Source organism: Rhinolophus ferrumequinum, chromosome X (assembly GCF_004115265.2).
Source record: "Rhinolophus ferrumequinum isolate MPI-CBG mRhiFer1 chromosome X, mRhiFer1_v1.p, whole genome shotgun sequence".
Taxonomy (NCBI): Eukaryota; Metazoa; Chordata; class Mammalia; order Chiroptera; family Rhinolophidae; genus Rhinolophus; species Rhinolophus ferrumequinum.
Window position 1 is genome coordinate 44,855,795 of NC_046284.1, and position 27,477 is coordinate 44,883,271.

Genomic DNA, 27,477 nt, shown 5'->3' on the forward strand with positions numbered 1-27,477 from the left:
GGCAGCTGGAAGATGACCCGAGGGGAACTTTCAACCTGGGAGGCCACCACAGGTGCAGGCATGGGCCATTCCGCACCTCACTGAAATCAGACAGGCACACGGACCTTGAAAACACACTGGGTAACGCGGCCGGCCAGCCAGCCCCGCAGCAGCCGCTGGGAAGCGAGAGTCAGACCCTGCAACGAGCCAGCCGGGCGCCGTTAGCCGAAGCCGCTTCTTTGCAGCACCCCTCCCTCGCCGCTGCAGGCCCGCTCGGCCCCGCCTTTTCGGCTGACGTCCAGGGCGAGCGGAGGCGGGAGCGTGGGTGGGCCGAGCCTTGCGCCGCCCGCGATTCGGCCAGCTCAGCCACACCACCGCGCGCCGGCACTCCGCCCGCCCCTCCGGGTGCGTCTTTTCCGGTCTCGCGCGGCGCCGCTCCTCGCTCCGCCTCCGCCGGTCGTTGGGGTGCGCGCGCGCCGCTGCGGCTTTTTCTCCGGCCTCCGCGGTGCGCCCCTCGTCGCCCCAGCGCCAGCGGGCAAGCGGCTCCTTTCGGCCGCCTTTCAGAGGGCAAGGCGCCGGCCGGCTGTGAGGACGTGGTGAGCAGCGCCTCCGGTGAGTAACCCCCGCTGGCGAGGCTGCGGCCCCAGCGCCCCTGCCCTGCGCATTCCGGCCCTGGCTCCGGCGGCGCCACCGTCCCGTACCTGAGCCCCGAGGCGTTTGAGAGGTCGTTTCCATTCTCCGAATCGGTTCTGTTTCTTCTTGAGCCCGGACGATCTACTCGCCCGCCTCCCCCAGGGTCAGGAAGATCCCCGAGGTCTCTGTATCTTCACATTTAATGGAGTCGGGGGTCCTTGAGACCCTGGACTGTTTCTTCCTGCCGCTCACCGCCCCCCGAAAGCCAGAAGCATCTTCCTGATCGAGGTACTACCCTTTGCCATGACCTTTCCCAAAGATGTACACCAAGCGCTTGCCAGACTTCCCAACGACCTTTAGGGCGCCCCTAGACAGACCTCAGCTCCATTTTTGTCCCCTCTGGGTCGCTCCATATCGGAGGGTTAGCGCGTTTCTCTGGCCCCAGAAGCATCCGCCCTTCGAATATGAGGGATGCCGTGGCTTTCGATATCCTCTTAGCTTCCGTTTCTTTAGGTCTGTAAGAAAACAGCTAAATTTTAGCAGAAGCGTGCTCTTAGTTTTTCCTGTTCTTTCCGTCTATATCCCTGTTCTCGGTGGGTGCTAAATATTTAGCGTTACGTTTATTCACTTCCTCTTCCTCTCATTTCAATGCCCTACAGAAAGAACTGTGGCTGATGCCTACAGCACATAGGAAAATTGAGGAGAACATGATTCATTGCCTAACACCCATCAAGGGGTTACATATTTTAAATAAGACGTCATTTCTCCTCTTCACTCCATCATCTCCTCCTTCAAAGGCATTTTTTTCACCCTCTTCTAATGAATGTGCTCTATTCGCTCTTTTGACCTTAAAAAAAAAAATCATCGCTCTAAGAAACGACGGTGAGGTGCAGGATAAGGGCAAAATGGCATTTAAATGAATCCCTTTGAAAAAGTAAACGGTCTACTTTATGAGCTAATAGTTTAATCAACGCCTCAGTTTCCTCAGTTACAAGAATTGGAGTGTTGAACTTAAGGTTCTTTCTAGCGCTTTGATACTAGGACTTCTAAATTCATGCGTTAGTAACATGTTGCTGCGTAACGGAGATTTATCCTGATTAAAGCTCCATTAACCACTAGTTAGTGGCCTCTAACAGATAGTTTTAAATGTTCTTGATAAATAAGGCTGTATGCAACTGGAGATTCAATTACAGTACCAACAATGACCATATCAATCAAGATTTTAATAGTGTAAGGCTTCTTCCTTGAATTGTAAAATAGTTCATGTTTTCCACAGAAGCTGCTAAGTAAGCCATGTAAGACTCCTGTAAGAATTAACACCCTCTCTGTCATTTAGGTGAAGAATGAAACATTAAACTGTTAGTACAGCCCTTACACCATAAAGTACCTTATTCTGATGTGAGAAGTAAGTTGACACCTAAAAGTCCATTGAAGGTGTAATGCAACAATGAAAAGCTTGAGTAAATTCAGGGTTTTTTCCCCCCTTAAAAAAATCCTATTTGAAAAAATAAGTTATTCGGATTATTTAGATTTTTGTTTTGGGTAGGGGTGGGATAGATGGAGAAAGGAAAGTCTTGCCCAGTTTACTAGAGGAGAAATTTATTGGGACCCTGGAGAGGCTCAGACTCAGTTTCAGCCCTAGCTAGTTGTATAACTTTGAACACGTCTTTTTATCTCTTAGTTTTTGCATCCGTAAAAGCGTCCCCCAATTTGAATTCTTATACTGATATATATATATATATATACATATATATGTGTGTGTGTATATATATGTGTGTGTGTATATATATGTATATACACACACACATATATATTAAATCTATCATCTGTCTGTCTATCTGATGCAATGTGCATTAAGGCTGTGCCATATATCCTTAGTTATTCCAGTTGTTTAAAAGATCTGCAAAGGCTAGTTCCAATCTATATATGCATAATTCTTAATTCATCCTTATCAGATGAATTATACTATATTGTGGAGTCTATAAATGGGGAAGCATTTTATAAAAGTCAGGTATTGTTAACTTCTGTTTGCAAGTGAAATATGTGCATACCACACTCTTTAAAAAAATGTTCATGGCTTTTAAGATTTTGTAAGAACTGCAAATGTAACTGTAATTGACTAGGAACTTTAAAAGAATATGCAAGCATCTCATTCATTCATTCGTTAGTTGATTCAATTTATCTTGTTTCTTCATCTGTCACTTATTTTGTGCCAGGCCACCAGGATATGATGGTTATGACAGTACCTACCTTATGAGTTTATAGTCTGGGATGTTGGACGGGGTTGTGGAGAGATAGAAGTATGTACCGTTTATTTTTATTAACGACAACAACAATCAAATCAGGGACATAAAGAAAATTCTGGAGACACTGAAGCTGTATGGGGGAGGAGGAGGTGATTGTATTAATCGTATCCTGTAGGCTGTCTTCTGGCATTCCGTTTTTTTTTTTTTTTTTTTTTTTACTTTCTTGATTTTCAATTGCTGAGACTTTAGCAAAAATAAAAGTTTCATTTTTCTACTCCTGCCACTGACTGGTCTTATATACTCTTTTCTTTCTTTCTTTCTCTTTTAACTGTTTATTTTGAGATATTTGTAGATTTTCATACAGTTGTCAGAAATAATACACTTTATCTAATTTTCCTCATGGTAACATGCATAACTGGATTTAGTTATATGCAGTATTATGTGTAAATTTGTGTAACCACCACAAAAGTTAAGAAACAGAACAGTTCCATCACCCTTTTAGAGTCACAGCCATCTCCCTCCCTCCCTGACCCCTGGCAACCACTAATGTGTTTTCCATGCCTATAATTTGGCCATTTCAAGAATGCTATATAGATGGTATCATATAGTATGTAACTTTATGAGATTGGTTTTTTTCACTCAGCATAATTCCCTGCAGATTCATGCAGGGCATGTATCTTGTATCAATAGTTCCTTTTCATGGCCGAGTCATATTCCATGGTGTGGATATACTACCGGTAGTTTGTTTAACCATTCATCTCTTGAACGACATTGGGCTGTTTCCTGTTTTTTTTTTTTTTCCTGACCTATTATGAATAAAGCTCCTATGAACAATTGTGTACTGGTTTCAGTGTGAACATAAATTTCCATTTCTCTGGGTGCAATTTGTCAAGAGTGCAATTGCTGATTGTATGGTAGCTGCATCTTTATAGTTTAATTGGAACTGCCAAACTTTTACAGAATGGCTTACCATTTTGCATTTCCACCAATAACATACGAGTACTCCTCATGCTTGCCAGCATTTGATGTTGTTACTACTTTTTTATTTTAGCCATTCTGATAGGTACTATGTCTTACTATATCTTACTATAGTTTGAATTTGCATTTCCCCAATGGCTAATGATGTTGATCATTTCATGTGCTCATTTGCCATCTCTATCTTCAGTGAAATGTGTGATGTGTCTCTTGTCAATTTTCTAGTTGGATTTTTTTGTTTGTTTTATTGTTGAGTTCTGAGTGTTCTTTATATATTCTAAATACTAGTCCTTTGTTGGATACATGGTTCGCAAGTGTACTATTCCAGTCTGTAGCTTGGTTTTTCATCCTCTTCATAGGGAGTTTCAAAGAACAAAAGTCTTTAGTGTTGATGAGGCCCAGTTTATCAACTTTTCCTTTTATCGATTGTGCCTTTGGTGTCAAGGAGTCTTATGTACCTTTGTTGTTTAATTTATTCCTTGCTGTTCTGTATAAATCCAGTACTTCTGTAAGCAGTGTGAACATTTTTTTTCCTTCACCCGTCCTGGAGCTCAAATGTATTCTGTGAACAAGTGCTCTTGATGGCTTAGAGTGTGAATACATACTCATACGTGCTCTCAGTTATTAAAATGGCTGCTGTCCTTTTGTGCCTTAAACATATAATTTCTGCCTTACCAGACTGTCAAGTGAAATATTAAAATTAATATTTTAAAATTAAATAGGCACACAGTGTGCCAAAGAGATTTTGGTTTTACTTTTTAAATTAAAAATATTTTGGCAAAATGTATAGTTTTTTTAATTAATCAAGGTTTCTGGTAAATAATCCAAAGAATACATTTATGTTCTCATTTAAATGTACTTTGGATGTTCACTTCTGCATTTTTAGTAGTGAAGTTGTGAGTCATGACCATGGACTTTTTATACTGACTATTGATTACCAGAATAATAGATAAAAGATCATTGAATTTGTATGTCTAGACTCTGTATATTTTCCTTTTATAGTAGCTCCTTAATGTTCATTCTAATTGTCTTTTAAAATAAACAGCTTTAAGGGGACTTGCAGTTTCATATTTTGAAAACTGTATATGCTCATTATGAGAAGAACTTACAGGAAAAGTTTAGTGATTGCTTTTGAATATTCATTTCTGTAAGGTGGTATTGAAATGCTTACTTGTCCCTTCGATTTCACCATATTTGCTCCAATACGTGTACAGCTAGAGTAGTGGACTCCTACTTTGAAAAGATGAATCATAGGTATAAGGCAAGGGCTAGCAAAAAACTGCCAATGACCAAATCCTGCCCACCGCCTTTTTTTTTTCTTCTGTTATAAAACAGCCACATCCTTTCATTTATGTATTTTCTGGTTGCATTCAAAATATGTCAGAGTTGAAACAGAACTTATGGCCCTAAAAGCCTACTTAATCTCTGTCTGGTCCTTTACATAAAAAGTTTGCCCAGAGACAAAGCAACCCTATAAATCATTGAGTCTCTGAGTTATAAAGGAAATTTAACAAAATTTACCTTGATTTTCAGTACCTTTTAGTTATATTTCCATGGGAAATTGTGGTTGGGAAGATTGTATTCATTTTCTTTACTAAGTCCACAAGGTACTGTGGTCTAGGAACAGCATTAAGGAATGGCTGGGGAGTTGGGAAGGTCCATTTTGTTGTCAAGTATGGGCTGTTTCAATGTGAATGTAAATTTACAGGTACCACAATTAGTGGGGTTCATTCAGAAAGAGGCCTGTGTGGTCCGGATGTTCTTTGGCAATCCTGCTGTGAGGGTGCTAATGAGAGCCAGGAATGGCAGTGCTGTTGCTCCTGCTCCCAAAATTTCTATGTGATTTTTAAAAACATAGTAGTTTGAGCCTATCAAGCTGAACTTAGACTGTTAGTTTATTATTTTCTTTCCACAGCTTCCTTTTGTAAGTTAAAAGTTGATACTTTAGTTCTTTTAAATGCCATGTGTGATGCTGAAAATGGAAATTGAGTTAGGATAGTTGGCTATACATTTAGAAAGAGGTTCCCACCTCACATCGTACACAAAAATAAATTATGTATTTTAAAAATCTAAGCATATATTTAAAAAAAACTTCTGGAAAGCGGAGGGCAACCATAACAAAGTTAAAAAGACAAATAGAAGACTGGGGGAAAATGACTTCTACATATGCAGTAGAAGATTTATTGGCTTCCACTTAACTGACTCACCACATTAAATGATGCTCTTCATTTCCTTTGTAAAATACACTGAACACTTGCTGTTGCTAAGTTGGTCTCCAGATGCCAGTACGCTTGTGTACCCATCAGTAGAACAGATGCTTTTATTACTGAACCTGTATATGCTGGTTATTCTTGATTTTGTAAATATGTAATTTATTTTCATATTTTGTAACATGATATAAAATATGAGTAGTGGGAAATTGATTTGCAGATGAAATGATATGTCTAGGATTTACTTCAAGTTATATGGGGTTTGGTGGATGTACAGAGTGCATAGAGATACAAAAGAAATAAAATACAGCACATACGGATAATTTCTGAAGCTGGGTGGTAGTTACATTGCGTTCGTTTTTTTTATTCAAAACAAGTTGAGTGTTTTGGAAAGAGTTGATGAAAGTAAGTTATTACTGTTCAGTTAGTGTAAGACAACAATAAATGATTTGTATAAAATAAATATAGAACTCTAAAAGGGTTATTCACTCATTTGATTTGCAAGTGTCTTAAGTTCTTTGAACTTCTGTGTTTTAAGAATTCAGTTTAAATTTCTTTACAGTCAGTGGACCTGGAGTTAAAAAGGTTTTGTCCTCTTGGCCCTATATCAAAAGTTTGATGAAAGTGTATATTTACTACTGATAAAATGAAATGAAGATAAAACAAACATTTGTCATGTGCATATTTTTTATGATTGTTTACCTTACTTGACCTTTTCAATTAACTAATCAACTGTTCCAAATAATATTAGATTAAAAGGCTTCTATTATATATTATCTATGATATGTAAAGAGCTCCAATAAATCAATAAAAAGGCACCCATTAGAAAAAGTGGCAGAGGGTTATGAATTGGCATTTCCCAGAAAAAACAAATGAAGATCATGACTAAAAAAAGAAAAGATGCTCAAATTCACTCCAGTGATTAGGGAAATGAAAACCATTGTTAAAGAACAAAATTCAGCCAAGTAAATTTGAAACTCCGATTGGCTTTATTAAGCAATTCATGAATCAGGCAACATCCCTTTTATCTAACAGGGTGTTCTTAGGGGTTGTACAACATGGAAGGTTTTTATAGGAAGAAGGGTGTGGCAGGGGTGTTTTTAGGAAAAGAAAGGATCATTTTGTGGAGAAGTGAATGGCAGGGATTTTATCGTACAGATTGCCTTACTAGTATTGATGAAGACTGGTTTAAAATTCCACTCCTGGAAGACAATGAAGCTGCAATTAGGTTATTAAGTTTTGGTTTGGTTATGTGGCTTAGCAAAAGTGACTCCATTTTGGCTGTTTTTTATTTTATTTTTTTTTAAAAAAACACCATTTTCACCAAATACATTGGCAAAATCTATAATATCCACTTTAAAAAGAAATTGGTACTGTTGTACACTGCTAATGAGAGAGCGAATTGTATAACTTTTTGATAAACAATACCAAAATTCTTTCATGTTAAAATGTTATACATGTATTTTGACCCAGCAATTCTGTTAGGAAAATATTCTAGGGAAATACCTGCACATGTGTATGAACATATGTATAAGATTTCACTGCCGTGAAACAAACAGGTCATAACAATGAAAACTTGGCAGCAACCTAAATGTCAATCAATAAGGGTAATGGTTTAAATAGTAATATGCTCTTCTATGGAATACCATAGAGCTTTTAAAGGAGAGAAACCTCTTGGACCTATATAAACTGACTCAGGAGTTCTAAAGTATGTTGTTAAAGGGGTGAGGGGAGGGAGTGAGTTATAGCACATTTCATATACCATTATTCCACTTATCTGAAAAAACAAGACCTTTATCATGTGTGTAGATAATACAAAAAGGTCTAATCGATACCACAAATAGTTATCTCTAGAGGAAAAGGGAGTGGTGTTAGGGGAAGTCCTCATGGGGATGCTTTTACTTTTAACCCTAAACAATTCTACAGTGTATTTCTAAATTTATGATTACTATTTTGATAGTAACTATACAGGTTAATAATATGAAACATTTACACAATGGAGGATACTTGCAGTGCTATTCTTCATTGTACATTATACAATGACACTGTGCTAGAAATGTAGTGCTTTGTATAATACTTAGTGAGCACACAGGTATTTAAAAAAATAATTTTGTCCCTTTGTTAAAGTATTGTATTTTCTAAATTTTCTCCACTGAAGATATAAGTATAAATAAGAATTTAAAACACTGTAGTCCCGTACCCAGACAGCTCTGTTGTCAACTTTGTGCACATGTTTGTTTACATGCATGTATGGACACGTGCATACACATATACGAGTATACACTTGTGCAGGCATGTGTGCAAGCATGTATCTTTCTACAAAAATGGATTCTTTCTGAAGAATTTGTAACTTGCTTTCTTTAACTTGACACTATATTGTGAGCGTCTCTCATGAGATTGGTTAACTCTGAATAAGTGAAAAAGACATCTTGGTCAGAAAAGAACAACACAGTACTACGTAAATATAGTGTTCTATTCTCGTTAAAATAACTAGTCTCTAGGACAAACTATATAATCTTAAAAAAAAAGTCATGGTCACCAAAAGTAAATAACCATGGAATTTTTAAATCCTCAATGTTGAACCAGTTCAGTTCTGATCTATGAACATGTTATTTAAATTGTAGTGACTAGGAATGATGTATAAGTGCAATATATTAAAATGTCATTAGGAGTTGGGTGGAGTTTGGTTTTAATGAAGATTTTAAAAGTGAGCTTGAACAGTTTTTTGGTTCAAGGGAAAAACAACTAATTTTTGGTAAAGGCGTGGGCATAATTGTATTCTTTTACAACATACAAAAAAGCCTAGGTATTTGTAGCAACATGAATCTTCTGTGTATGGTATCTCAGTGTGTCATATATAAAATGAAATATTAGGAGAACTGTGTTGGACAACCAAACTTGATTTTGGCAAGTATGTATGTATTCTACTTTCTCATGTCATCTAGAAGCATTAATTATGCACATCTGCTGAAGGCTCAGTATAAAATCTTCAGGTTTATGCAGGGAGTCTTAGAGGTGAAATACCTCACTTTACGCTGAAGACTTTTTCGATACTTGAATCATTTTCCATGAATTCATAGACTATTTTACAACAGAAGAGTCTACCGTGTAGAAAGTAGTGTTAATGTGAGGGCCATTGTAGCTGCTCATATTTTTTTTTACAGCGATTGAAACTATTCCTGTTCTTCAAGGCACACGGTGTGTCTTGGCCTTTTTGGAATTGATTTCACAGCATGAGGATTTGTCTCTCATAGGTGCTGTCAAATTAGCAGATTTTACAGGGGAGCCAGGATAGAGGTTCCCTATTTCTCTCACTTGATTAATGACAGGGGCATGTAAGAGTAGCATTAGAGAGAAGTTGAAAATGTCATTGGTGGATTCTAGTGGTTATGAAATTAATGCAGTGGAAGGCATGGTGAAATACCTGTGTTTTGATTATTGCCTTTAATATGTGCTGGAAGTATTTTAATACCATAAAAAAGTAATGATAGGGTTTTGAAGAACCACTCCTCTGGGGTTATTTGAGTGATGAGTCATAAAAGGAAACCTGGAGAAATGGGCAGAGCTGCTGTAGTTGAGATGGTGATCAGTCATTCTGCTCAGAATACAGGTTTCCCCTGCTACCTGAAAGCAGAGCATTCCTATGAAAACTTTCCTAAGCCGAAATAGCATAAAGCGCAGAAACAATCACCTTAGGACACATCTTGCTAATGGGTGCACAGAATAAATCGAGATAAAGTACAGAATAAATCGAGATGCTCACAGACACAGTTCAGTTCTGTGCTGAGATGCTGAGTGTAGTTCCCAGGGAAGGAGCTGGGGGTGTGTGCTGCCTCTGTAATGGCTGCTGCAAACAAACAAAGGAACAAACAAGCAAATGCTGAATGCTTTTTTCACAAAAGCAAAAATCCTCTTTGGATTTCTTTCTGTTAGCAAAAACAGAATGGAATAAAATGAACTTTTGAAAAGTGGGGGATACCTGCATGTTAATCATTCCTGCTTCTCAAATAAACTGAAAGCTGAAAACTTCCTCAGACAGGAAACGGACTTGGTGAATGAGCTTAAAATTCAGTCTTGGCTTTGAAAACATAAGAGAAGACTGAACTAATGCTAATATCTCATGGGATGAATCCAAGTAAAAAGATGCTATGTTCCACATGACCACTGAAGATACTAAGTTGAGATGTAGCTTAAAAGAATAGCTAATAAATCATAACTTGACCAAGGGATCGAACTGGGCAGAACTATAATAGCTATAAACAATTGTCAGATGAATGTGTTTCAGACAAATAGAGCAGGGGAAAAAATAGACCAGGGAAAATGGTATTCTTAGACGTGGAACCACGGAAATATTCAGGATTTGGTCAAGTGCAAGATTAGTCTAGGATGGTATAAAGTAAAATATTTGGGATTCTCTCTGTGCCCAGGCAGTTCCCTACAGGAGTAGGTTAGAATTTCTGTGAAGCAAGTAGTTTCCATAACGTGGAAACTAGAAAAGGCAGGGTTCGGGCTTTCTGCTGGTGAATTATAGCAACCTGCAGATGGGAGGCTATGTAGTGTTTATTTCCCCTAATAGAGATGTCATAGCATATTCATTCAAATATAGTTACAGGTTATACATTTTAAAAGCAAAATGACTGAACTTGTAAGGATGCTGTACAGCTCAAATATCCCCCCCCCCAAATTTTTAAATTTCTTGACCTAGATTTTGTTTTTAGTATCAAGTATGAAGGTCAGGATTTTTATGTGGGAGTAGGTGTGTAATTTATACACATATTGACATTAATTTTCATATCTTGACCACCAAGAGATTGTTGAGTATCAAAATATTTGTAGGGAAGTAGCTTTCTTTAGGAAATACCCCCAAAGTTTGCTTCTTTACAGGTGGTGTCCTTTACAGTATTTTTGGAAGAGACACTGCCAAATGGAAACCTTTGTGGTGAATCCCCCACCTCTTTTTCTATGCCTGTTTTGAAATGGAGTTTCCCCACATCACTTTTAATCATTTTTGGGGACTCAGTGGTAGAACTGAACAAGGGGTGATTCTCGACCTCAGGACTACCAAGTATACAGTGGGGATAAAAAGACATTTGTACCAACTACCGTGTTTCCCCGAAAATAAGATCTAGCCAGACAATCAGCTCTAATGCGTCTTTTGGAGCAAAAATTAGTATAAGACCTGGTCTTATTTTACTATAACGCTGGGTATAATATAATATAATATAATATAATATAATATAATATAATATAATATAATTATAATATAATACCGGCTCTTATATAAGACTGGGTCTTATATTAATTTTTGCTTCCCACTCAGCTCAGTGGGGTTAACTTGGGAGAACATTCCAGTGCTCCGATATAGACCCCTCCCCAGAATCCCCCTGAAGGTGTCTTGCAGGTACCTTGCATTTATGCCATTGTTCTTTGGTTTCATGAAATGTTGGTGTGGAGTGGTTAGCCTATGATTGCAATGATAACCTTTGTTAAAATGGGAGGTTTGTTCCTAATAAAGTTTTCAGACAGCTGAGCTTTTTCTTAAAAAGCCCATAACCCTAAAGATTGTAGTTTATTTTTAAACTTCTTTGTGGAGAAAGGTCTTGATTTCAATCTTGTTTCGAATTTACCTCAACTGAAGAAGACTGTTTACCACCTCCCTCCCTGCTTCGTCTGAAGGGTCTTGTTGCTGAGGGCACAGCGGGCAGGAAAGAGGAGGTGGATGCTATGCTAGGGGCTGACCAGAGGTGGAAGAGGTGCCAGTGAGTTTATGCTGTCTAGCCAGTGTACCTTGAGTTTTGAAAACAGGGATCTCGACTCCAGTTTGTACTTCAGAGACATAGTTTTAAAACAAGTTGTAGCCCATGGGGTTCCTTAAGCTAAGTGTATAACTAAACAGCGTCATTTAGTTCCGTATTGTTTCACTATAACCTTGTGAGTTGCCTGAGGAACTTAACTCCTGTGTATGTCAGCCAGACTATGCTAACGATTGATTTCCTTATACATGGTTTTGTTTCAAGTTGCAGAACATATCAATGACATTAAGTGAGGACTTACTGTATATGTAGTGAGAGGCCCTACAGTATTTAATATCACAGTCTCCAGCGGAAATCTGCAATATTTGAGTGAAAACTCTACGTGTACTTCTCAAAGGTGGGAGTATTGTTATATAACACTTATGTTACTTTAATGACTTTAGTGAGATGCAGGCTACTCACTTTGAAGCCGTCAATTTTGATTGAAAGAATGTTTTTTTTCGAACTAGAGTTGATTCTCTAATTTTGCACCATTCCTAGCTAATGTAACACTAAGGTCATTTTATTTGTCCATTCTCTTCTAGAGGTGAAAACATTTTCTCATGAGATCATATCTTTTGCATTGGGAGGAGTGACTAGGAATTTGTTTTGGATGGAGTTTGGTACTTGGCCAGATTTGGGGCCATGCCCTGCTATTGATAGACCTTTTTATTATTATTATTTTTAAACTTTTTTCTTGCTTTTAATTACCGGCACTGTCCCATTGCTGTTGAAAGATCAGGATGTTGCCTGGGCTTGGCACCAGGCTCTGAACCTCAGAGCCTTTCCCTTCTACTCTCAGGTATAGTAGCCCTGGAAACCGTAACATGAGGGTGTTGGAAGCATTTTGATAATACTTTAAGATGCTGTCACATAACCTGAGACCTCGAGATGTATGGCAAAAGAGAACTTTTGTTTTCAAAACTTCCCTTTGTGTGGACCTTACTTTTGCTTTGGAAGAGTACGAATGTGCAGATACTTCAAGGAGGATTGAATTATAACTTAGTTTAAAGATGATATATTTTCTATTAAATATTCACAGAAATAACTGCAAAGAAATATCTTAAAAGCAAATTACATTGTAGATGCAGCAGAAGTTAAATGCTTTGGGGATAAATGGGCGATATCTACTCTACTAGTAGGAAATATTAACACTATTGAAACTGTAGCAACTTTCTTGGTTGACCTTTTTGTGTGGGAGTACATAACTCCTCTTCCTTAAACAGTGTTTCATTGAGATGGGGAAAAGGCTTCTGCTCTGCTTTGCAGTTTTTAGTAGTCTGGTGCTTCTCTTGAAATCTGTTCTTGAAATTCTTGTTTTGTATCTCATCCTATGTATAAGTGCCTTATATTGAGGCATTTTAAATACTTAAGTACTGAAACCTGCAAGTAACAAAACCTTCATTTGGATGTGTTCCACAGTGGAACTAACCTATTCCAAATTTTATACTCGCTGGAGTAGTAATATAATCAGAAGGCAGCGTTTTTTGATAACAGTTGATAGTAGTCCACAGATGAAATTGATTGAGTTCTTTTAGTTTTCTCATTGTGTTTTTTAGCTCTGCATTTTTCTTCTTTTTATTCTTTTGTAGAACCTCCCCTTCATCCTTTGGCTCTTGTCATGCAGGGTCTCAGCTCCAGCTCCCTGCACAAGAACACAGTCTAAAAGGGAACACCAATGGAGCCATGGATAGATAGGGGGTTCATACCACTATATTCTTGATGGCGGCTGGGTTGGAGACTCAAAAGCAAACATCCACCAGTACCCCAACTAGGGGTCTTCCTGCACCCCAGTCTCGCTGGTGGCTGGGAGAGACACAGGAAGTAGGATCAACAGGATCCGCTGTCCACCATCTGCCTGCTACCCACATTTGCTAGCGGCAATCCGCCATCTGCTTCTCTGCCAACCAACCAACAACCCTCTGACAGCATAGCCAAGGCAGTTATATTAGTGGCTAATGGCTAACCAGTAACAGCTGATGGCTAACCAGCCACAGCGGATGGCCATCTGATTACAGTTAATGGCCATCTACTAACCGAGCCAGCACCTTTCCATGTGAAGCCAAGAGCCTGGAAACTGCTCTCTGGAACTCTGTCCCCACAGCTCTGCATACACGTTTCCTTGCCCCAATATTTGAAAGAAGTTTTTAAAAAACACATGTTTAGGCAAGCCAGCTGATACCTAAGCAGTAACAGGTATAACTGGATAATCCATTATCCAGTTGTGGATAACTATTACCATTAGCTTTCTAAAAGGTATATACAGTACTTGTCTGGTTGGATATTATTATTATTGTAGGGTTCAGGGTTGCCTCAGGGGTGCTCTCCTTTCCTAGTCTACTTATATGTCTGCTGTGTTGGTCTAATGTCCACTTAAAATATTATCTATTGGAAAGTAAGCTCCACAAGGATAGAGCATAATATATCCTCACTGAATATTTCTTGAACAAATGAATGCACATGCACCTCCAATGCCCAGGATTTGGGAAACTGGATTTTAAAAAATATTACAAAAGAAAAAGGGTTGTTACTGGCTATACTTATTTTTAATTCTTTTCCTGAAATAAAAATGTTACTATGGTAGTCTTCAGCGATGTTTACAAAACCAAAGAAAATAGAGACAGCCATTTGTTTTCCGCTTCAGTGAGTTTATGCCCAATAGGATGACATCACTTTCATTTCAGAAAGGCCATATTATGTAATAGTTTTTACAACTTTCTTCCTTTCCTAATTTTTAAAAATTTAGTTTTCAATTACCGTGGACATACAATATTATATTAGTTTTAGTCTTTTCAACTTTCTGTTATGATGCTGGAAGGCATAGTGATTTACTACCAAAGATGTTTTATTCCAACATATTCTTGTTTATATATAGGGATCTCTTGACCAAATGGATTCTTCTAGATTTTTAAAGTATGATCTTAATACATGGCTTATTTTTTTAAATAAATGTTTCATTTTGGAATAATTTTAGATTTACATCAAATTTGTAAAGACAGTCCAGAAGTCCTACATGTATATCTTTACTCAGCTCCCCCAATGTTAGCATTTTACATAACATAGCATTGGTGCAGTACTTTTAATTAAACTGTAGAATTTATTTGGATTTCCCTAGTTTTTCTACCAACGCCTTTTTTCAGTTCCAGGTTCCAAATTTATTATACATGTTTATTTTAGAAAACATGTATACATAAAAAGACAATACAAAGTACGGATAATCCCCCTACTCAGAGATAACTACTGAAATTTTTAATATATATCCTTTTGTATTTTTTTCAAGGCGGAATATAAATCCATTTCCCAAAAACTATTTGGATTTTTCCTAAAAGATAGGTTACAAATGTGTTTTATATACTGTTTTGTAATTTCCTTTTTACCCTGATATGGCATTTACTTTTTTGTGAGTATCATTCCATGTCTGCTGTTTTTAATGTAGTTACAGTTTAATCTATTCCCTATTCTTAGATATTTTGTTGTCACCGTTTGTTGACTTAGTTAATTCTTCATGACTTACTATGCATGTGTTCTCAATATTTTTTCTCCCAACAAACTTGAGAAATGTGACACACTCTTATCAGTGACAGTAGCTCATTAAGTCAGTGATTCTAAAAATACGTGTGTACTCAGTTTAACTGTTTGAAATTGCTGTTTTTTGTATGTAACAGATTTTTGACTATTGGAAATTTTATGTAGTTCAACCTAATAGCTTAAAAAAGCTTTCTAGGTTGTTCTGATCTCTTTCCCTCTCCTCTCACTCAACTGAGAATTTCTGCATGTTAGAATGGTGAGCTGACTCTGAAACATGTTGGCCTGGCAAAAATGTTGACAAACTCACCTTCCAGGTGGCTCTGATAAACACAGCATCCTGTAAGACCTATGCCCGTGTCAATGACATATGCAGAGAACTTGAACTCCAGTGAATTGCATCTGCCTGTCACTGTTTTGAAAATAGACGTCTGAGCATTCAACATAAGCTATGCAAGATAGCCTGATGGCTCTGTCTTCTGGTTCCATATATGTATTGGATAACCGGGTGGCACTGGTGCCACCCAGTGGTACCTTATAGACAAGCAGCTGATATTGCTGCTACTTTCCAGCATATCAAATACTTCTTTTCGTTTATGCTCTTCCATGTACATGGTCTCACCTTTTCTTCCCACCTGTGCCAGTGGCACTTACGGATTTCATTTACCCCAGCTGATAATATTCAGGGAGCTATACTAGCCATATAATTTTGCTGTGATATTCTTCTTTACATAAAGGCTTTGGAATAAGAGACATGAAATATGTGTAAACACTTTGAACAGACTGCTGCTCTTCTCTCTGCTTATAAAGTCATGATTCCTACCCAAAATGGGTGTAAAGTTTTTGCTCTGTCAGAATATGGCACTTCTCATGTTTAATTTCAAGCTTCCCAATGTGTGAGAGGAAACATTCCTATATATCTCAGATGTGAAGAGGCATAAATTTCTACCTAAAGTGAAATAAGTAACTCAGAAGTCATTCTTGGTTTCCTTTCTCCTTAGTATGACTTGTTATTTCATCACACATTCATTCAAGAACTGTTTAGTAAGCACCTGCTGTGTACCTCTACTGTGCTAGGGCCTGGGGATAATAGTGATGATCAGGATAGATGCGACCTCGGCCTTTAAGGGGCTTACAGCCCAGCAGCAAAACAGAAACTTGAACAACTTTAAGTGCCGTACTATATTGGTGCTTGGAGAGCAAATAGCAGAGTCACCTGGCAAAATGTGGTATAATGACAAATGGGGAAAAGAAAAGGCGGGGAACACATGCTAGAATGGGGCTAATGAATTTATTAATATCTAATCAATTTATTTAGCAATATGCAATAGCAAAAGACAAGGGCAATTAATAGAATGTGCTGATGACAGAAAGTAAAGGTGGTTAAGACTAAACTATATACATTGATAACAATGTTATGTCAAAGGAGTGCACATACATATAAGTTTAAGAGATCCCAACATTTGTTTACATCAAAAATCACTTGGCTAAATACACAAATAACATCAGTGAGGAGTATCCAAAAGCAGTAATTAGCTTTATAGGATAGTTACTATTACAGTAGATGCCAAAAGCTCACCAAACCGGGGAAGAACAGCACTGGAAAAGTCATAAATCAAAACCTTGCCAGGTCTGTAGCTGAGAGAAACTCAGGCGTCTCCCACACCGCTGCTTGTTAGTTCCCAAGAATGCTGTTGCTGTTGGCGTTGTTGTTAGACGTTAGGACGTCTTCTGATATTGCAAGCTGCAAGCTGCATACAAGTTCCCAAAGATGCTAGAATGATGACAATTCACCAACAAAAGAAGTCTCTACTGTGCATTGAGGCAAGTTCCGATCTCTTACTCTGAAACAATCCAATCCTGAAAAGCAGTCCTGAAACAGCAAATCTTCTGAATAGCAATCTCTTGAAACAGCAATTAATCAATATTAGTCCACCTGAGGTCTATCATATATCTCTTTAGATGCACCCCAGAACCAAGTTTTGTGTTCCTACCTCCCCTCTCAAGGAATAGCCAGTTCCGGGACAGTCCGGCAGTCAATAATAAAAAAAAGAAAATATATTGCTTATCTGATTGAAGTGCTAGTTCATCTGGACCAGCAATATCTACTGTTCCTGCTTGGAACCATCAACCCAAGGTCTTCCAAAGCCTGACAACGTGCCTGTCACATCGTCTTGATATAACTTAGCTACCACTTCACTTCATCTGCTGATGTGGGCGAAATAGACAGAACAAAGTGGGAATTCTCTCAACCCCTGATCAAGAATTTCCTTAACCCTAAGCTAACCATCACCTCACAGCACAGACAGAACAGCAAACATCATCTCATATCTCCCCCTGCTGGGGAGGATGAGACTAAAGGGGGAATTTACTCAGCCCCTGGTCACAGCACAGAAATCACCTCACACAACAGGAACAGATAAAAGCTAATAGACAAAAGTTCACATCAACCAATGAAGGCAAATTTTCTTTAACATCTTCCCTACACGTGGGAAAGTCAAAGAAGGCTTTTTGGAAGTGTTTATTTATTAGTTTCAGGTGTACAAAACAATGTACTAGTTAGACATTTCACCCCTCACAAAGTGATAACCCCCCCCCCAATCTTTTGCCCCTCTGGCATTGTATATATCTATTACAATTACATTGACTCTATTCCCTATGCTGTAATCCATATCTCATGACTATATATACCATGTTTCCCTGAAAATACACCTAGCCGGACAATCAGCTCTAATGCATCTTTTGGAGCAAAAATTAATATAAGACCCAGTCTTATTTTACTATAAGACCGGGTCAATATAATGTAATGTAATATAATATAATGTAATGTAAGACTGGGTCTTATATTTTTGCTCCAAAAGACGCATTAGAGATGATTGTCCAGCTAGGTCTTATTTTCGGGGAAACGCAGTATATTAAATTACATTTGACATACAATATTATTCAGCTTCAGGTGTACAGCGCAGTGGTCAAGCATTTACACCGTCCATGAAGTGTTCTCCCTAATAAGACGTGCCCATCTCACATCCTACAAAATCTTTACAACATTATTGATTATATTCCCCAAACTCTTTCATATTCCTGTGGCAATATTATAGTTACCAATTTATGCTGTCTAATCCCTTCCCTTTCTTCCTCATCCCCACCCCCGTCCCATCTACCAACCATCAGTTTTTCCTCTATAAAAATATGGAACACTTCTCGAATTTGCGTGTCATCCTTGCACAGGGGCCGTGCTAATCTTCTCTGTATCGTTCCAATTTTAGTATATGTGTTGCCAAAGCGAGCACAAGAAGTGTCATTTAAACTAAGACCTAGGGGCCGGCCCGGTGGCTCAGGCGGTTGGAGCTCCGTGCTCCTAACGCCGAAGGCTGCCGGTTCGATTCTCACATGGGCCAGTGGGCTCTCAGCCACAAGGTTGCCGGTTCGACTCCCGCAAGGGATGGTGGGCTGCGTCCCCTGCAACTAACAATGGCAACTGGATCTGAAGCTGAGCTGCGCCCTCCACAACTAAGATTGAAAGGATAACCACTTGGTAAAAGTCCTGGATATCCACTGTTCCCTAATAAAGTCCTGTTCCCCTTCCCCAATAATAATAATAAAATCTTTAAAAAAAATAAACTAAGACCTAAAAGAAGCCAGGGAAAGGGAGAAGAGATTGTTCCTGGCAGAGGAAAAAAGCTTGTGTCAGATGCAGAGGTGAGAGATTAAGTTTGGTGCTTTAGAGAAACTAAAGTTTATGATGGCTGGAGCTGTGAGATCAGCAATCCCTGTAGGTGGCATTATTCCCTCCATTTTAGAGTTGTGGCAAAGGAGGCAAAGAGGTGAATAACTTGCCTGAGGTCACGCAACTCTAGGAAGTGGCATAGCCAGGAATTGGACCCAGGCCATCTGGCCGGCTCCAGACTGTTGGCCCCTAACTAGCAGGAAGACTGCCTGTCAGCAGAGCATTGTGTTGGAGCTTCATTGGCCTTCCTTGAAGCGGAGCACCTTATCCTGTTAACCTGTGGTTTTTGTTTTCTGATGGGCCAAGTTAAATAATTTTTTTTTTTTTAAGATTTTATTGGGAAGGGGAACAGGACCCCACCGGGGAACAGTGTGCACTTCCAGGACTTTTCTCCAAGTCAAGTTGTTGTCCCTCCAATCCCAGCCGTGGAGGGTGCCATTCAGCTTCAAGTTGTTGTCCTTTCAGTCTCAGTTGTGGAGCGTGCAGCTCAGCTCCAGGTCCAGTTGCCGTTTTCTAGTTGCAGGGGGCACAGCCCACCATCCCCTGTGGGAGTCAAACCGGCAACCTTGTGGTTGAGAGGACGTGCTCCAACCAACTGAGCCATCAGGGAGCTCAGCGGCAGTACAGCTCAAGGTGCTGTGTTCAATCTTAGTTGCAGGGGGCTCTGCCCACCATCCCTTGAGGGACTCGAGGAATTGAACCGGCAACCTTGTGGTTGAGAGCCCACTGGCCCATGTGGGAATCGAACCAGCAGCCTTCGGAGTCAGGAGCATGGAGCTCCAACCGCCTGAGCCACCGGGCCGGCCCAATAAAATATTTTTTAGTAAACTGTTCTGGGCACAGACTATTTCAAGTTATAACTTAAAAATATGAGAAAAATTCCTTAAGCTTATAACATCTGGGTTAGCCCCGAAACTCTCTGGTTTGCTTTAGGCTTTTAGCACTCATTGGGAATCAGATACTTCATTCGATATGCAGCTCTTAAGTGGCTAACCCGTATTTTCCAGAAAATCATAGATGGGAAGTTATAATTGGTTGTATTTCTTTCCAAAATAAAAAAAGTATAAAGTATGTATTTCCCGTAAGGTTAGAATTTTTGTTTGATTGCTAAAGTTAACTTGGCCATATCCTTTTCTCTGACTTTTAAAGTTAAAGGGTAAACACAACTTCCTAAGTAGGACTATAGTCTTTAAAAGTCACATAAATTGAAAACCTATACATACATGGCCATATTTTCTTACAGTGGATCTGATTTATCCTTTATGTACCTAAAATGCATACAGGTGTGTGTTTTGTAAGATGAGAAATTGACTTCAGTTTGAAGTTACCAGTTAAGGTTTTAATCTAGATTTTAGAAGTTGGATATTCAGTTGTACATAAACTATTTAAGCTTGTCATAATTTGATATTGTAAGTGGAAACACTTGGAATAGAGACTCGTGTGTGTGTGTGTGTGTGTGTGTGTGTGTGTAATGGCACAAAACTAGTGCTTTCATTTACTTGTCCATTTGTATATGACTGGATTCAATTAGGAGTTGGTGCTTAAAAGTGTCTTTCTAGTGGTGAAGTTTGGCTCCTGTTGATGTAGCCATACATTCTCGCGTTGTTCTCTGGAGGACCACAGTTAGGGTTATTACTAGGGATGTTTCTGCAAAAAAAATGTGGGGGAACTCTGATAATAATTACTCTGGGACAATACGTGTAAACCAGGGGACAGACCTTGGCAAGCTGGGAAATGTGATCACCCTTGTTTTAACTACTTCATACACGGGGATCAAACTTGTGAAGTTAGCTTCTGAAGCATTGGCTCAACTCAGTTGAGTTAACCAGCAGCCACAGATAGATTTCCCTTTACCTTGGAGTAAAAAGATTAGTTTTCAAGTAAATGTATTATTGTATATTGCAGTGGAATTGTGTATGTAGCAGCTGTATTTTTGTAACATTTTTAGCATTGTGAACTCTGTCCTCCTAGGCCCTGTAGAGGTTATTACAGGACACACTCGAAGCTGTGTGGGCCTTACAGGAAGTGAGATTACTTAATGCTCTCTTGCCCGAAACATTTTGAAATGAAAACTTTAAGGGAAAGAAAATGATTCAGCCTTTTCTGCCTCTTACTTCTTTTAGAAGGTAGCTCATACACATTTGTAACGTGATCTCACAGTTGATTGTAATGTCTGAAGCAAGACAGTCTTGGTAAGATGATATCCTCTGAAGTTTCAGTAGTTGGTCCCAGAGTTCAGGTTGTAAACAAGAGGATACTGATGGGAGAAGTAAACAAGAGGATACTGACCGGAGAACTAATTTCTGAAATTCCCTCCCTTTGAAATCCCTCTCATCGCCTGAGTGGAAAGCAAAGAAGTGACACCCATTTGGTGTCTCTTGGCTTGTGATACCTCTTCCGGTGGCAGGCCTTACTTCCTGCAGGCGGGGGCTGATTCTGGTCAGCTGAGAAACATTTTCCTTTTGGAGCAAAAAAGTACGAGTATGACGTGCTACCTATTAAAATAAATCTCACTCAGATATCATCTGGCATTTGAGTTCCTGTTTGTTTTAATAGGTTAAGCAAATGGAACTCTGGGCTTTAAAGAAATTATATTTCCATCTCTGCAGAACCCCTCCTGATTATCTGGCTGTTTGATATTATCTATTCACTTGCTAGTAGTAGTCAGTTTTGTTAGTTACAGTTTATCATAGGGGACTGCAAGGATGTTTAGCTTTCAGGAAACATTTAACATTGTAGTTATGGTAAGAATAAAGAAACTTCATTTTATTTAGCTTAATAGATTATAGTACATGAGCAACAGAAGTTTATTTTACTTTGAGTTTAAAGACAGAAGTATCCAATCTTTTTTCCTTAGTGGTTGAAGTCATCCTGTGGCTCCTTTTACAGTATCACTTCACCGCTTGAGTAGGCTGAACAGTTATATATTCTTTGTCACTTACCAACATATGCAGACACACACTAGAATTAATTGAAAGACTGGTGTGATGTTTTCTACTTATTTATTAAATGTAAAAGTAATATATTCACTGTGGAAGTTTTAGAAAATTTAAGGAAAATGTAAAGCGAAAACTAAAAACAACCTATAGTTCTACAACACAGAGCTGAACATTTTGGCTTGTAGCCTGCATATATTTGAAGAAGCTGATATTGTACTTTGAGTTTCATCTTCAACCGATTTCACTTCATATATCTTGGACATTTTGTCATCTCCTTAAATATTCTTTGACAATGCTGCATTTGATGACTAGTTTTTAACCATATGGATACATCATTATTTTCCCAGTCTCCTTTTGGGCATTTGAAGTTATGTCTAGTTTTTCTGTTATTTATATCACAGTGATGACTATTGTCTACATTTTTGTGAGTACATCTCTGATTATTTATGTAGGATATTCCTAGAAATCGAAAGTGAAATTACTAGGTTATGAAGTATGTATGACTTAAGGCCTCTTGATGCATATTGCCAAATTGCTTTCTATAAAGCTTGTACCAATTTACACTTCTGTCAACAGTATAGAAAGTTCCTTTTTGTGTATATTAGGCAGCACTGAGTAATTTCTTTATTCTTAATTATCACTACTTTTGATGAAACCCCAGTACACTGCTGTCTTTTTGAATAAATCAAAATTATTCCTGGCAGAAATGAAAGTGTGGATGGTATATTATAAACAGTAGTACTACAAGGGACTGGTGGCCCCAGATACTATGAGAAGCATCTTAACATGCTGTATTTTAGCTCTAAAGTCTGTGTTTCTAAAATAGAAATTTTCCCTTTCTCAAGTAGTTTATCAGTCTCAGCTTTAATGTAGGGGAAGTGCTAATTTTTTTCTCCTAAAATTATTGCTCTATGAGTGCTTATTGTTGATTATGTTAGTCCTTTCTGTGCGTGTATTTAATAAGACCCATATTTTGTTGTGTTTAAAAACGAAATGTAACTTCTGCCAAAAATTGCATAATTTTTTGGAAGTTTTGATTGTTCACACAGGAATAGTTTCTGGTCAGGATCACTTAGAGTAACAGATACTTTTTTTTTTTAAGTATTGTTCGGGTCTTTAGTATTTTAATGAAAGCCTTGTAAATTCAGAACCATCCACGTGTCAACACACTTCTTGAATAAACTTGGAAGGAAGAGATTTGGTAAATCCAAGGTTTGATACTTTGCAATCTATTTGTCCAACATATTTAAAAATCAGTATCGTAAGATTGGTACTGGTTCAAGAATTACCAAGTGTGACAGCAAATTACCCCTATTAAAACGTTTTCCCCTCCAGTGGTTGTTTCATAATACTCAAGTTCTGTCTTAGGCAGATATTACAAGTAGGATTTATTGATGTTTGTGACTTTTTAAAAATTCCTATTTAAATGCAGTTGATATATTGAGAGTTTTTAAAGAGAATGTGTTTTTCTCTTTTAAAGTTACATAGATTTCAGGTGTACAATTCTGTAATACATCATCTATATCTCACATTGTGTGTTCACCACCCAGAGTCAGTTCTCCTTCCATCACCATATATTTTGTTTTCTAATATTCTGACACTGCTCTTAAGAGTTAAACTAATCAATACTGATTAGAAAGAAATTTTTAATTTTATTGTATAGGGAAGCACATAAGATGTTTTCCTAATGTTCTGGAAAATAGACTCTGTTTTAGCTCCTATAGTCATTTGGAGGGGAGAGGGAGAAAAGTTTCTTTTTAGACACTAGTTCACTACTCTGATTTTAGAGCCTATTTCTGCTCTGAAAGCCTTCAACTATATAAGTAAGGAATGGAATTAATTTGCATGTAGTTTATCTTCCTGTCCTACCTAGGTGAAGTCTGGTACTTAGATTGTAGGTTAGGTACTTTTATTTTTACACACACACAAGTAAATTGTGTGTGTGTTATAATTTACCATACTAATGGTAAAACTTGTCAACAAAAGGTTGCTGCCAACAATCTAATGCCCGTAGGAGTCCACAGTCTGGGGTGCGGAAAGAGGAGAAATTATTCATATGAACAGTTTGCAAAGTGGGGAATTGCAACCTCTGGTAGAAACAGAAAGTGTGCTCCATCAAGACAAAGGGGAGGGCACCTTTTATAGACAAAGTTCCTGCCTTGGTCCCTAATTAGTCTATTATGCAAATGAGGAACCCAAATTTTCACAGTCTGCTTGGTCCAGATAGCACTGTCCTGATTAGCCAGTTTCATGTGTACTGATTGGTTGTTATGGAGCCACTCTGTTTGGTCAGTATATATGTAAATGAGATATCTGTGTAGTTCTGATTGGACAGGGCAGGTTTCAGTCCTATTGGTTGAATGATGATGCCAGGAGCTCCCTTATAAGAGTTGATTCAGAAGACAGGAGCACAATGCAGGAGGCTGGCAGCTCAGTCTGTGGCTTTCCCGTGAAATGCAGAGTGCATGAGATGCTAATGCCAGCAATGGCTGCTAGATTCTGGTTATGAATTTCAGCCCAGTTAACTATGAGGAGTCCTTTTTAGCAGATATATTCCTTCTCGAGATTCACAAACTCTGTGTGTGTGTGTGTGTGTGTGTGTGTGTGTGTGTGTGTGTGTTTACCATACTAATTATAGAGTGAGAAGTTACATAATAAAATGGGTGATAACAGAATTCTTAGCTAGCATTGGAGTATTTCTCTTGGCATTCAAACTATGTCTTTTAGCCTGGGTACACGGCTACAGGTGCAGTACTAGTTAATTACCTCAGAATACTGCAGATTTTACTATGCATAGAAATACCCACTGTTGTCATGGATCTGCAATTTATATGTTCTTCTAGCACTGAAAATAAGCTTTGAGTTATGAGTAGAACCCAGGGTTTTCTATTTTGCCAAAATTGATCATCATCATTCTAAAATATAATGGTAGCTTTTTGTTATAAGTACTTTGTTGAAATATCTGGTGAAGATGATAAAATAAAAAATGCCTAGCTTAAAAATTGTTGCAAATGGAATGAAGTCTGATATTGTGAAGGAAAAAATGACTTAAACCAGCTGTATTCTCTGACAAGTGTTAGTTTATGTCTGTTACCCATTCCAACAAATATTTGATGCTATTTCCAAGCCATAGTGGGATATAAGAGATAATAAGAAACAATCCTTGCCTTGAATGAGCATACAGTTTAGATTAGTGATTAAGATAAATTCATAAATAATACAAAATAATATAATTCAATTTTAGAGCTATTAGAGAAGAGCTATAGTCGTTCAAAAGAGGGCTAGAAAATTTTAGCTCAAGGTATTAGTGAAGGTATCCCAGAAAAGGTGGCTTTTGAGCAGAATACTGGATAGAAAGAAGGGCATGAATAAAGGCTCTGAAGCAAGAGAAACCCAGAGAATGTGAATGATAGTTTCTTTAAGGTAATAAGTGGTTTCTTTTGAGTGGAATTCAGATAAGGTAGATACTTTTTCCTATTAAATTAATAAAATTATAGTAAGATATTCAGTGCTGCTGATGGGAATATAAATAGGTATAGCCTTATTGGAAAGTAATTTTATATATTAAGAGCTTCCTTTCCTAGCCCCACTCTCCCGTACACACCCCCAAAAGATCTGTCTTGAACCTGGTAGTCACACTTTTAGGAAATATGAGGGAATAACTTTTTATAATCTTGAAGTGGGAAAATGACCCAGAAGTTACAAAGGAGACTATTGATATGTTTCATTACTTAAAACTTAAAAACCAGTATTTGGCCCAAAGCATCCAAAACAAAGAGAAAAGCTATTCTGGGAAAAAATATTTGTAATACATCAGACAAAGGGCTTCTTTCCTTAATATGAATCAATAGAGAAAAATGAAGAGCCAAAAAAAAAAAATGGGCAAATGACTTGAACAAGTCCCTCATATAAGAAATTCAGATATAGTGAAATATTTTTGTGTTCATTGAAAAGTATCAAATTAAAACAATGTTTTGGTACTTACCAAACCGAGTCCAATCCAGTGTTGGAGGGGATGTGGGGAAATGGGCATTCCTGGTAGGAATGTGAAATAGTATATTCTTTTTTAGAGGGCATTAAAATTTTCTTTTGGAAATTTTTTTTTTTAATTTTAATTTATTTATTTTATTTTTTTTTAAGGAGGGTGCAGCTCACAGTGGCCCAGGTGGGGATCGAACTGGCAACCTTGGTTCTATTAGCACCGTGCTCTAACCAACTGAAGCTAACTGGCCACCCATGGAAACAAATTTTAGACCTTTACAAAAGAATTGCAAAAATAGTACACCATTTCCATGGACCCTTCACCTAGCTCCCCCTAATGTTAACATCTTACATAATTAATTATGTTATAGTACAATTACCAAAACTAAGAAATTAACATTGGTACCATACTGTAAACTACAGACTTTATTTAAATTTCATCAGTGTTTTACTAGCATATTTTTTTTCTATTCTTGAATCCAATCCAGGACCCCACATTACATTTAGTTTTCATGTATCCCTAGTCTTCTCCCATCCGTGACAGTACCCTTAGCCTTTGCCATGAAAGACCGTGATGATTTTGAAGAGTACAGATCAGTTACTTTGTAGAATGTCCCTAACTTGGGTATATCTAATTTTTTTTCATGGTTAGATTGAGATTGTGCAATTTGGGCAAGAATACCACAGAAACAAAGTTGTGTCATTCTCAGTGTGTCCTGATGTCAGGTGTTCCTTATTATACTGGTGATGGTAACCTTGATCACCTGGCTAAGGTGGTATCAAGTGTGTTTCACTACAGTGAAGTTACAATTTTCCTCTTTGCAATTAATAATATTAATACTTGTACTATATTATATACATATTTGGAGGGGATAACTTTGAGACCATGCATGTATCCAGTTCAACTTTAAACTTTTACTCAACAGTGTTAGCATCCACTGATGGATTTTGCCTGCAGCAAATGTTATTGTGGTGTTCTAATGGACAATTTCTATTTCCTTTTTTGATTCCACCTTTATTAATAGAATTCTTTTGTAAGGAAGATTGGTCCCTTCTACCTCATTTATTTATTTATTCAATCAATCATATATCTGTATTGGTATGGTCTTATGGATATTTATTTTATTCTTTGAGATATAATCTAATACTATAATTTATTTTGCTCAAATTTTTCCAGCTTTGATGGTTGGGAGCTCTTTTGGGTTGGCCCTGTGTCTTTTTGACATGTTCCCATCTCTCTCTCTCTCTCTCTCTCTCTCTCTCTCTCTTTTTTTACGCACTTCTTTACCTTCTGGCACCAGAATATACCAGGCGACTTGCATTTTTCCTGCCCTGGCTCTGCAATCAACTATTTCTGCAAAGAGCCTTAGTTCCTTTAACTGGAGAATGGTAATTGGAAACCCAGGATCTGAATGCTGGGTATAATCATTGCTGCGAGGGTGTCCCTGCTTCTAGACCTGGAGGGCAGTT

General features: G+C 38.0%; 1 protein-coding gene and 1 non-coding gene across 8 annotated transcripts in view; one reads left to right on the forward strand and one right to left on the reverse strand.

Moving 5' to 3' along the window:
* Positions 1–381: 381 nt before the first annotated feature.
* The window catches only part of ACSL4 (acyl-CoA synthetase long chain family member 4), an 89,326-nt gene continuing 62,230 nt past the window's right edge, over positions 382–27,477 (forward strand). For 2 of the 7 annotated variants that reach the window (XM_033104595.1, XM_033104602.1), the window contains exon 1: positions 383–591. The gene's annotated coding sequence lies outside the window, so the exon portion shown is untranslated. Of the gene's footprint in view, positions 592–27,477 lie in introns of all 7 variants that reach the window. The other 5 variants (XM_033104621.1, XM_033104631.1, XM_033104641.1 and 2 more) reach the window with 3 other exon arrangements.
* LOC117030617 (U6 spliceosomal RNA) lies at positions 18,544–18,650 on the reverse strand. The gene has a single exon (XR_004424426.1). It is a non-coding gene; the product is annotated as a U6 spliceosomal RNA (small nuclear RNA).